Source organism: Panthera uncia, chromosome B4, assembly GCF_023721935.1.
Source record: "Panthera uncia isolate 11264 chromosome B4, Puncia_PCG_1.0, whole genome shotgun sequence".
Classification (NCBI taxonomy): domain Eukaryota; kingdom Metazoa; phylum Chordata; class Mammalia; order Carnivora; family Felidae; genus Panthera; species Panthera uncia.
The window spans coordinates 101504167-101515872 of NC_064809.1; the positions used below are offsets into that span (position 1 = coordinate 101504167).

Sequence of the window (11706 nt, forward strand, 5' to 3'; positions counted from 1 at the left end):
TAATTGCCTAATAGGGTTATTGAAAGGAGTCAAGGAAATGTGTATGAAAGCATGTTTGTGGAGAGTGTAGAGTACTTTCGTATTAACTCCTCAGTGCAGAATAAGAGGTTGTGACTTGGAGCCTGACTGCTTGACATCCAGTCCAAGCCTGTAACACACCAGTGTGGACCTCGACTAGGCCACTTAACCTCTCCATACCTCAGTTTCCTCATCTGTAAGATGAAGACGATATTGGTGTCTACATTGAGTCATTATGAAAATTGAATGAATGTGTGTTAAATGTTCATAGTGTTGTCTTGGTATAGAGTAAGTGCTATGTTGTTGGGTTTTCTTTGTTTTGTTTTCCTGGTTTTATAGATGGAGGAAGAAATACCTAGGCATGTTAATTTGCCTGCAGGCCTGCAACTATTACATGACATGCCCGAGATTTGAGCTCTGGTCTTTTGACCTCAAGGCTCAGACCTTTATAACTAGACTACATTCCTTGCAACATCACCAGTTCCTAACCACATTCTCCTAGCCAGAATTAATCTCTTTTTTACTGTGCTTTCATCACACTTTGTTTCTACCTCTGCCAGGAAGTTGGCCACATTTTGCTTCTTATTATAGTTATTGTAAATCAGTATGCCTGTAAATTAGTATGTTCTGTAAATCAGAATGGTGGACATGTTCCCAATTATATTTTTTGCCTTTTCTTAACAGTTTCAGGTCGAACCAACAACAAATTATTGTTAAATTTGTTGGCTAAAAAAAAAAAAAACATTTGAAGAGAAAATCATTATTTAAAAAAAGTTAATGTTTTTATTTATTTATCTTGAGAGAGAGACAGAGAACATGAGCAGAGGAGGGACAGAGAGAGAGACACAGAATCTGAAGCAGGATCCAGGCTCTGAGCCATCAGCACAGAGTCCAACGTGGGGCTCTAACTCACAAATTGCAAGATCATGACCTGAGCCGAAGTCAGATGCTTAAATGACTGAGCCACCGGGGAGCCCTGAGGAAATAATTATTGATAGTTAATATTGGAGGTTATAATCTGCCAAAGTCTGCCTATAATATAATAAATTATTTCTTATAAATGTTACACATTCCTAATATAGATTTAGTATTTTAGTAGGTAGATAACCAAATATATCCATTACCCTCAAATTCTTTTCAGTATGTTATCCTTAGATTTATTTAACTTTTGAAAAAGAACTTGAATTTTTTTTTTCTGAAATTGTGCCAAAATAAAAACCCAAATAGGAGATCATCAAGGAAGGACATTGTAATATGATCCAGGGAAAGGAGCTCATATCAGAAGGTAAATTATATGTTGGACTTTCCAGTTATTTAGTAGAAAATGTATGTCCAGTACAGAAATCACTAGCTGGGACTACAGAGAGGGTTGCAACATTGCAACTACCAAATGTACTCATGTCAATAACTATTTCATGCAGATTGAAATATGGCAGTTTGTGAAAGAGTTTCATAGTCCACACTATTGAAAGTACAGTAAGTTTTGTTCTTGAAATAGGAGGGAGTGGTGAAATTGAGAGGAACATTTTAGTCTTTAGTTCTTCTAAAGAAGAAGTCAAATTCAAACAAGCTTCCCTCCAAAGAACTGAGTCAAAGTTTTTATTCTGGATGTAAACTAGCAGGGTTAATGAGGAAAAGGCAAGGGAAAATAGAAAATTATGCATCAGAAGAAGCCTCGAAAGAATTTCAAGAGCTTTCTTCTTTTTTTAAATGTTGATTTTTGAGAGAGAGAGAGAGAGAGAGAGAGTGAGTGGGGGAGAGGGCAGAGAGAGAGAGAGAATTCCAAGCAGACTGTGTGCTGTCAGTGCAGAGCTCAGTGCAGGGCTTGATCCCACGACCCTGGGATCATGGCCTGAGCCAAAATCAAGAGTCTGATACTTAACCAACTGAGCCACCCAGGCGCCCCAAGAGCTTTCTTCTTAAAGGAGCTCCTTCTGAAGCCTCTCAGCTCTACTTCTCTGAGCTCAGACACAGATGATGGTGCACCTTGACTTCTTTTCAGGGACATCTAACAATTCTACAGTGACTACATAATTATACCAGCTGAGATTACACTCATTGCTTTTGCCCTGGAATGTATCCCTCTGCCTCTAAAATTGTAAACTATGACAATTTTAAAGTTTGTTTGAGTTTGCCAAAATAGATGGGTCTGGCGACTTTTCTCTCAGTCGGAATAGACTAGGCTGTGCTGTAGGAGTAAACAGCTTTCAAATATCCCTAGTTTAAAATAGCCCAGGTGTATCTCACTCATGTAAATGTATCTTTGATTATGCAGTAAATTTGTTTCGTATCATCCGTGTTCACTCAAGACTACAGGTTGGGGGCACCTGGGTGGCTCAGTCAGTTGAGCATCTGGCTCTTGATTTCAGCCCAGGACATGATGTCGTGGTTCGTGAGTTCAAACCCTGAATTGGGCTGTGTGCTGACAGCATGGAGATGGCTTGGGATTCCCTCTTTCTCTCCCTCTGTGCCCCTCCCTCTCTCTCCCTCTCTTTCTCTCTCTCTCTCTCAAAATAAATACATAACCTTAAAAAAAATACAGGTCGACAGTGCTGTCACCGTTTGGAATGTCACTGGTCCTTGTGACACACAGAAGGAAATGTGGAAAACACACACTGAATCTTAAAGACTTCTTGCGTTATTTCTGTAGCCACGTCATGGGCCACAGCAAACTTCGTGGCCGTGCCTCATTTCTAGTGCAGTGTTACAAGCGCCTGGAATGAGGGCAACCAAAATCACAGTGGGCAGCAAGCAAGAATGATGAACACAGATTTATAGTAGATCTGTCTATGCGATTTGAAGGTTCTGTCTAGCCATTCTTAGTATTACTATATATCTGCTTGAGGTTGATTCTGGTGAGAAAAATAAATAAAAAGGAAAAGCAAAAATTTTATGGCCCGTTTTAGTTTTTTAAAACTGAGTTTAGATGTTGTCATAAGTATAAGAAATACTCCTTTTTACGAGAAGAAAATTGAAAAGAGATGTTTTAATTAATTAATTAAATTATTTTTTTTCATTGGTGGCAGTTATAATGATATGGAGTTGATGATTCGGTCAATCCAAGAGCCAAGCAATCTTCTGTTAAAATTTATATTTTTATTAAAATATATTTAATACATAAAAGAATATTGGTAAAAATCAAATCACCCAAGTATTTATTACAGAAAAATATAGACTATTCTTTTCTGTATTGCACCTCAATTTTTCTTTTACCCAACTTTACCTCTCTTGTACATTTTTCTAGACTCTTTCTTGTGCTTTTATTTTTTATTTTTTTTTTAATTTTTTATGTTTATTTTTGAGAGAGAGACAGACAGACAGCGAGTGGGGGAGGGGCTGAGAGAGAGAGGGAGACACAGAACTCAAGCAGGCTCCAGGCTCTGAGCTCTCAGCATAGAGCCTGATGTGGGGCTTGAGCCCCTGAACCGTGAGCTCATGACCTGAGCTAAAGTCGGATGCTTAATCAACTGAGTCATCCAGGCGCCCCACCTTCCTGTGCTTTTCTATAAGCACAGAGATAAACATACAGGCAACTTGCTTTGGCTGAGTTAAAACTACTGTGTATTGTATCTTTGTATCAATCCAATGGGGAGAAATGGAATATTATTGTTTTAATGTTCATTTTCCTGATTGTCAGTGAAGCTGAGCATCATCTTTTTTTGCTTATTGACCATTATCATTTTTTTCCTCTGTGGATGGTGTGCTGAGATTCTTTACCTACTGGGTTTTTAATTTTTTCTGTATTGATTTTTAGGTACACTTTAGATATTGTTGAAGTTAAAAATATGCCTTTCCCCTTGTTATTTATGTTGACAATATGCCTTTCCCGCATCTCAGCTTTATGCTGTCCTCTTTTTCATATATATGTTCATACACACCTACATGAACACCTACACACACACACACACACACACACACACACTCACTCACTCATCTGAGTGCCCAGGTTCAGGTAGCTAAGTGGAGTACATTTCAGAATCCAGGTAAGGATCTTAGTTCATGTGTCAATAAATGTAGATTTTGGTTACTTAAATCCTTCTTACTGTGATTGAGAGAAAAGAGGGGATTTCCGGGTGGCAATGGTATGTGGGGTTCCTAGGCCTCCTGGAAATTATATAGAACCTTGTTCTTGTCCTACTCCTAGATCATTCACGCAGAAACTTGTTTCAGAAAGTTAGCCTCTGGGCTGGTGAAAGTTTGTGCGACATGTATGTAGGTGTGGCTTATGTGTTAATAATACATCCAAACATTTATGGCCTGTTTTTTATTCCTGCTTGCCTCTGATCTTGGAAATAGTTCAGAGTTCTATTGAGAGCCTTTTAACGAGCCTTTTAATTACCTGCTTGGGGTTTATAGTTTCCCCATAAATGTATTCTATAGTATGGTTACATAATTTTTCTACACATTATTTTCTTTCTTTAATCTAACTAATAGTATCTAAGATGTCATGGAAATCTTTCCATGTCAGGAGTCCACCCACATCCACCCTGTTTGGCATGACTTCTGGGTTTAGCAGTCATTCTGCTTCTGTTTGCTTCTTGTAGTCCCCAAATTTGCCACTGCTGTGATCTCGTGGTCACTCCATTTCTAGTGGTTCCACTGCTGCTATCAATTTCATTTCAGTTTTATATTTTTTTCTGTTTTTTGAGTGAGCTGTGGGGTGCATTCAGATTTCTTTCAATTTTCTGCAGAAGGAATTCAGGGCAGAGATGGGGTAGAATAGAATATGAGGTTTTTTTTTCCTTTCTTTCTTCAACAGAACTTAAAGCTGACTGAGTTTAAAGAGAGAACTATTCACAAGACTCTACTGACAGAACATTCCAGTAGTTATAGCTAGAAACTACATAGCCTTGACAGAGACTCTGATATATATATATATCAGATATATATATATATATATATATATATATATATATATATATATAGGAGTATGTATGCATAATACATATGGGAAGAATGAAGCATCATAAAAAAGTGAGGACAGTAAGCATTAGTCAAACATTGATGCTTGTAAAATTGACTAAGGATAAATAAATATAATTGTACTATCATTTAATATATATATATATGTATATATATACATATATATATATATCAACACACACATACACACACAGACGTCATGTGATACATCTATGTGTAGATGCCTCTTATGTGATTTGAAGGTTCTGTGTAGCCAGAACTTTTGAATATGTGTGTATACACACACACACATATATTATGTACATGTGCATAATATGTATACATGCACAGTTGTCCTACGATACATATGTATAATATATTCTGTATAACATGTATTACCTACAAGTTTTATACATGTATGAATACTTATTGGCTCATATCAAAGATCAATATAAAAACTGAAACCAGAAGAGAGTAGTATGAAGTTTCTTACACAAAGAAATTGTAAAGGAAAATGAGTATTTGACTATATGCAAATTTCAAATAGTTTTAAAATGTTTATTTATTTTGAGAGAGATGGAGGGAGGGAGGGGTAGAGAGAGAGAGAGAGAGTGAGAGAATTCCAAGCAGACCCCGCACTGTCAGCGCAGAACCTGACATGGGGTTTGATGTCATGACCCATGAGATCATGACCTGAGCCAAAATCAACAGTAGGATGCTTCACCAACTGACCCACCCGGGCACCCTAACAAATTTCAAATATTTTTATATCAGGAAATGGCATGAATTAAAATTAGTGAATAAATTGAGAAAATAATTTGTAAGTGTCAGACTTAAGTCTAATGTTCTATATAAAGCGCTTTTAAAACTTGGTAAGACATCATACGTAATACCAGTAACCAGAGAAACTAAAATTGAAACTATTTTTCAATTCTCAAATTGAAGAAGATTGAGAATAATCTGTATTTGGAGGAATGTGATAAAATGGAATTTCAGGTAATGCTGATTGTAATATAAATTGATTCAATATTTCCAGAAGGAATTTAATTATTTGATGTATGTGTTTGATTGTAGGAATGACATTTGCCTGCAAATGTAATAAAAAAACAATGTAACCAATATTTCTCTATAAGAAACATCATTTCAGGATCATTTAAAATAATGACAATATTATGAAAGGCAATTTGCAACAATACAGAGTTAACTTTATTATTGAATAGCCATTGAATGTAATATGATGCCGTCATTAAATGTGTGTTGTTGTTGTTTTTTTACATTTTTCAGGCTCTTGGGAAAAGCTCATAATGCAATCTTAAACACAGAGGCAAAATATTTACATATATAAAAAATAAGAGAAAATACTCTAAAGTTATTTTCTCAGTTGTCTAGAGGGGGGCATCAGTTATTTTTATAATCTGGGGAGACAAACCCTTTGGAACCTACTCATGAATTTACAAGGGACAATGAAGAGCTATCACATAGAAGGCTTTCAGTTGACCTTTACTGAAACGATTTGAGTTAAAATGAAATAAGAATCTTGTCATAGTAGAATAATCAAATCTTTGAGCCGGAAGGCCCCTTGCAGGTCACTTGGTCCAGTCAACCACAGTAAACCAATCTTTAATTTAGCCAGTTTATAGTGGTATATGCACTAACTCTTACCACCTCTGGAGCCATGCCAATTTGTCATCTCCTGCAGCAGTTCTTGTTTAATACTGTTTGCAGGCCCTTCCCTCTGAATTTCCTTTCTGCCCTCCTAAAGGGAGCCCTTAAAATTTTCAAAACTTCTTTAAGGGTATCCTTCAAAAAGAAAACCCTAGGGTATAGTAACCTATATACTAAACTTGTACATATTTCCCCTGCTCTTAGCCAGGCCAGTGTCATGGAAGCCTAGTGGGATCCTGAACTTTTACCCTAGTCCGGCAGTAATGAGATACCCCTCACGCCCACCAGTGTCAAAAGAGGCCATTAGGGGAACAGGGACTAACACACCTGTACCTGGGAGTAATGAGACGTCCCTCTCCTCCATTGACACAGTGTTAGAGGAGGTATGGAATTTAAATAGAATCTTTAAGCTCCACAGTCTCAGTAAGATGCCCACGATGTTCAGGATACAACCCTAAATCACTCGCCGAAACTGAGATGACACAGAGATTGGAACACTCTGATAAGGACTTTAAAGCAGCCATCATGAAAATGCTTCAACAAATAATTATAAACATACACAAAATATATTTTTTAAAATCCTCAATAAAAGAAATAGAAAGCTTCAGCAAAGAAATTAAAGATATAAAAAAGAAGCAAGTGGAAATTTTAGAGCTGAAAAATACATTTACCAAAATAAAAATTCTCTGAATTGGCTCAATAGCAGAACGGAGACCACAGAGGAAAGAATCTGTGAATTTGATGATAGTAAATAAATGATTGATAAATGAGTGAATTAATATGATGTGAATAATGATACACGTCTAGATGCCTAACGATTTGGGTTACAAGTGTGGCATTCTTGAATTTCTTGCCAAATGTCCTGGGAAATATTCTTTTTAAGTCTCTGTTCTCTCAGCTTTAAAATAAGTTAGTAAAAACTACCCTGACTACTCTAGCTGGATTCTAAATCCAATGTTTCTTGAACACCTACTAATATTTTTATTCATTGATTTATCAAATATATACTGCATCCAAATACAGAAGAGCTTCTATAGTAGATCCTAGTGATGAAGTTTTGGGGTGATGGTGAGGTGATCCGGACCCAACAGCCAAGAAAGAATTCTTGAAGAAGTCTTTGATGCAAAAGGTGATGTTATTAAAGCATGGGGATAGGACACTTGGGCAGAAGAGCAGCTCTCTACCCTCAGGTTAGGAGACGGGGGGTCAGGGATAGAGTAAGTCTCTAAGGAATTTTGGAAGCAAGATTTCCAAGACCTTGAGGGGCTAGCTGTTGGTAGCGAAATTCCATTGATTACTGTTTAGTAAAACCTCAGTCATGAGACCCTTCAGATGCATATTGGGGGGCCATAATCTTGGAGTACGATTGCCAGCATATGTCTTGGGGGCAGTTGAGATAAAGCAAGTAGACTTACAGGATCTTCAAGGTTGGGATAATGTTAAACCAAGATTCTCTTTTGCTCCTAAAAGTGTCATCATCCAGGCAGCTGGGCTTCTAGGGGGTGGTCACTCTGCCAGTTTCAAGGACTTGTCAATGGGCTGTAGGCAGGAAGGGAATTTAATTTTTCATTTGCCTTAGTTTCCCACATTCCCATGGCAAGCATTTAAAACCCCTTTCCTTTGTTCTTGAGTAGCCAGGAGTGTCTGAGGAATATCACACATTCCACTTGGTGGGGAGGTTGCTGTTAGCCTGTGTTTTGCCCTCAGCTTGCCCCACACTCCGACATCACTAGGACTATAAGGAGAATAAGGCATTTTCTCTGCTGTAAGGTAGATTACAGTATAATGAGGGAAATATATCAGTAGGTAGACCAATTGTTAATACAGTGTGATAAGTACTATGGTAGAGATGTGTGCATAGGGCTTTGGAACTGCTTGGGGGAGGTAAAGGTGGAGTAAAGGTAAAGGTGGAGAACAATCACGGAAAGAATCCGCAGCTGAGCACATTCAGGAAATATAGATTTTATAATTCATTAGAGCTGGAGTGTGGGAAGTTGGATGAGGAGAAATAAAGCTGAGATGAATGGGCTTTGCATGCCATCTAAAGATACGTAGTTTTTATTCTGAACTTCATGCAACAGTAGTAAATGACTTTGAGCACCAAATAGTTGGTATGAGAACATTTATGAGGAAAAACATTCTTTAAAAACTTTTTTTTTAATTTGAGTATTGCTGACACACAATTTACATTAGTTTCAGGTGTACGGCATAGTGATTCAATTTATACATTATACTATGCTCCCTCACCACATGTGGAACTACCTTCTGTCGTTGTAAAATGCTATTGTATCATTACCTACGTTGCCTAGGCTGTGCTTTTCATCTTTGTGACTTCATTACATAACTGGAAGCCTGTATCTCCCACTCTCTTTCACACATCCCCCACCTCCTTCCCTCTGGCAACCATCAGTTTGTTCTCTATATGTATAGGTCTGATTCTCCTTTTTGTTTATTTATTCATTTGTTTTGCTTTTTAGATTCTGCATTTGAGTGAAATCATGAAATTTGTCTTTCTCAGTTTGACTTATTGAGGAAAAACATTCTAATAGCATAGAGAGATGACTTGAGAGGATAGGGTAAGGCCTGGGGCAGGAGGATTAATTAGGAGGCAGTAATTCTAACCCAGGTTGTGAATGAGAGAACTGAATATTTACAGAGACTAATGTAATGTTACGTATACCCAACTGAATGTAGAGAATGAGGGGTCAAATCTGACTGTGGGGTTTCTAATTCAGGTCCTTGGGTGCAAGGTGGTTCCTTGAAATATGGAAAACAGGAGAAGGGGAGGGTTTGCATTTGGCATGGGGCTATGGGTTGAGATAGGGCGAAAATGACTATTGTTTTGGACGTGTTATTCTTTCCAAATAGATGTTGTTGGGGAGGAAATCCTGTATCCTTCATCGTTCTTTTGGCTGATCTATTAATTAATTTGACATAAAGTGAAATTAATAGGAGAAAAATTAATTTTGGATGTATGGGAGTCTCACACAGACATGAGAGGTTTGAAGAGAGACCGTTGAGGTTTATATGCCATCCTGAGCTAAGGAGAAGGGGGTAGGGGCCTATAGCTTCAAAGGGAAGGAAGACAGTTCACAGGAAGATGGCAGGAGCAAGCGTTTGGTAAACAAACGTTTGCCATGCCATGCAAAAGCCACGGGATACAGAGAGGAATTGAACAAATAGGCCCTGCCAAGTACTCTCCACTCCCCACTCCACCCCTACCATGCCCAGCCCATACTCTTTGTACTTATCTTCAGTGATAAGCCTTTCCTTGGACTAGGCCCTCTATCTAAATTCTTAGAGACAATAAAGAGGGGAGGTTAAAAAGTCTTCCTGAGTCTTGGTACTTGATTGTCTTCTACCCAAAATAACCTACATTCCAAAGTAGCATGTTTTGGGGAGGTTCATTCTGGACTCCCTTCAATGTCCAGCAGACTGTTGGCTATAAGAGTATGGAGCTCAGAAAGGAGGCCAGGGCTGGAGCTGAGGATGGAAGTTAAAGCCATATGAGTATTAAGATCACCCAGGGAGTATATGCAGAGTGAGCCAAGGGATGGATATGGAACCTTAGGGATCACTGTCAAAGATCTGGCAGAGGAAGTAGACTCCGTGAAAGATATTGAGAAGGAAGAAGAGGTAGGAGAATAGTCAGCAAATGATAAAGTGAATCCTTTATCAATCTTTGGTATTGAGAGGGCCTCTTTATTGTGCAATGTCATGAGTGTAATTAACTGTTGAGCACAGAGTGGTAGAGTAGAAGTTGTAGATAAAGAGAAGGACAATAATAACAACATCAAGAAGTATTCCAGCAAGCCAATATTCCATGTGTCCGAAACGTGTTCTTTTCAGGAACAAAAACAAAAACAATACAAATAAATATTCTTGTGGGAAAATTCCATAAAACATCTTTTCTTCTTTCTGATACAAAACATTGAGCAAACTATCTTTTCTCTTGGCATGTTAGCTAATTAAAGCCACAATTATGCTGCATGTCAAATCATCATACCAAATGTCCAAATCATAACATATTCGGCAGTTATTCCCATGTATCTCTAGGTTGTCACGGGGTCAGATGACTGGAAACGTTGCTCCTAGACATGTATCTGACTGGGTTACACTTCCTGCTTCTTGGGCTCTCCTCCACCTGCAAATATTTGCTTTGGATACTAGGCCGAGGAGGCAGCAGTCACAGACACCCGGAGGCTCTTCTGGAGAAAGTAGAGGTGAAGGAGAGCAGGCACAGGTGCCTTCACGCCTCTGCTTGACTTATGTCAGCTCTTTGGCCAAAGCACAGTCACCTGCATGAGCCCCAAACAAGGGAAGTATTCTCCACTCGTGGAGGTGGGGCAAGGGGAAGAGACGGTATTTTCGAACAAACATTGAATCTTTCGCACTTGGTGATTCAGAATCTTTACATTAGCTGCTCCTTGTGCTATGCTGTCAGGTAGTCATATTTGGGTTATTGAAGTATATAGGGTCATTTGACCCTGAGTAAGTGATCCCTCCTCCTGTTGCGTTCTCTATGTGTTATTTCTTAATGCTGCCACTGTATCTATAGCTGCTTTTAATTCACTGCCTCATTTCACATAGGGCTTTTTGGGTGAAGACCTGAAGGTGATATTCTGCTATCTGACAGGACTTTTTCTTTTTGCTTCAGTGTTTTTTTTTTCCTGTTATTTTGCATTGTTATGATATTTGCTAGCCTGATGTTGGGACAAATAGACCATTACTGTCCTTGTATGCTTTGGTTTAATCCCCTCCTCCTAGAGAAGGGGCAAATGCAAAACTTTTTCTTTTGGAAAAAAAATGAGCTATATTTTTCAAAACGTTATCTCCATCCATCTACATGATGTCTGTGTTTTCAGAGGAAGGCATTGACAAATTGGGAGATGAAAAGTAGGAAATTGCAAAAGTTTTTGAAAAAATTAATTAAAATGTTATATGCATGTCCATACTTTATTCAAATTATGGAGCATTTCAAACATGCAGAATAGAGCTTATCCATTTGGGCAATTGGAGGCATCCCACTTAATTGAAACAAATATATATATGTGTGTGTGTGTGTGTGGGTGTGTGTATATGTATATATATATATATATATATATATATATATATATATTT

At 38.0% G+C, this 11706-nt stretch overlaps 1 protein-coding gene across 1 annotated transcript in view; it reads left to right on the plus strand.

Annotated features, from left to right (window-relative positions):
- The window catches only part of ACSS3 (acyl-CoA synthetase short chain family member 3), a 163348-nt gene that overhangs the window by 22208 nt on the left and 129434 nt on the right, over positions 1–11706 (plus strand). The gene's annotated exons all lie outside the window — the stretch shown is intronic.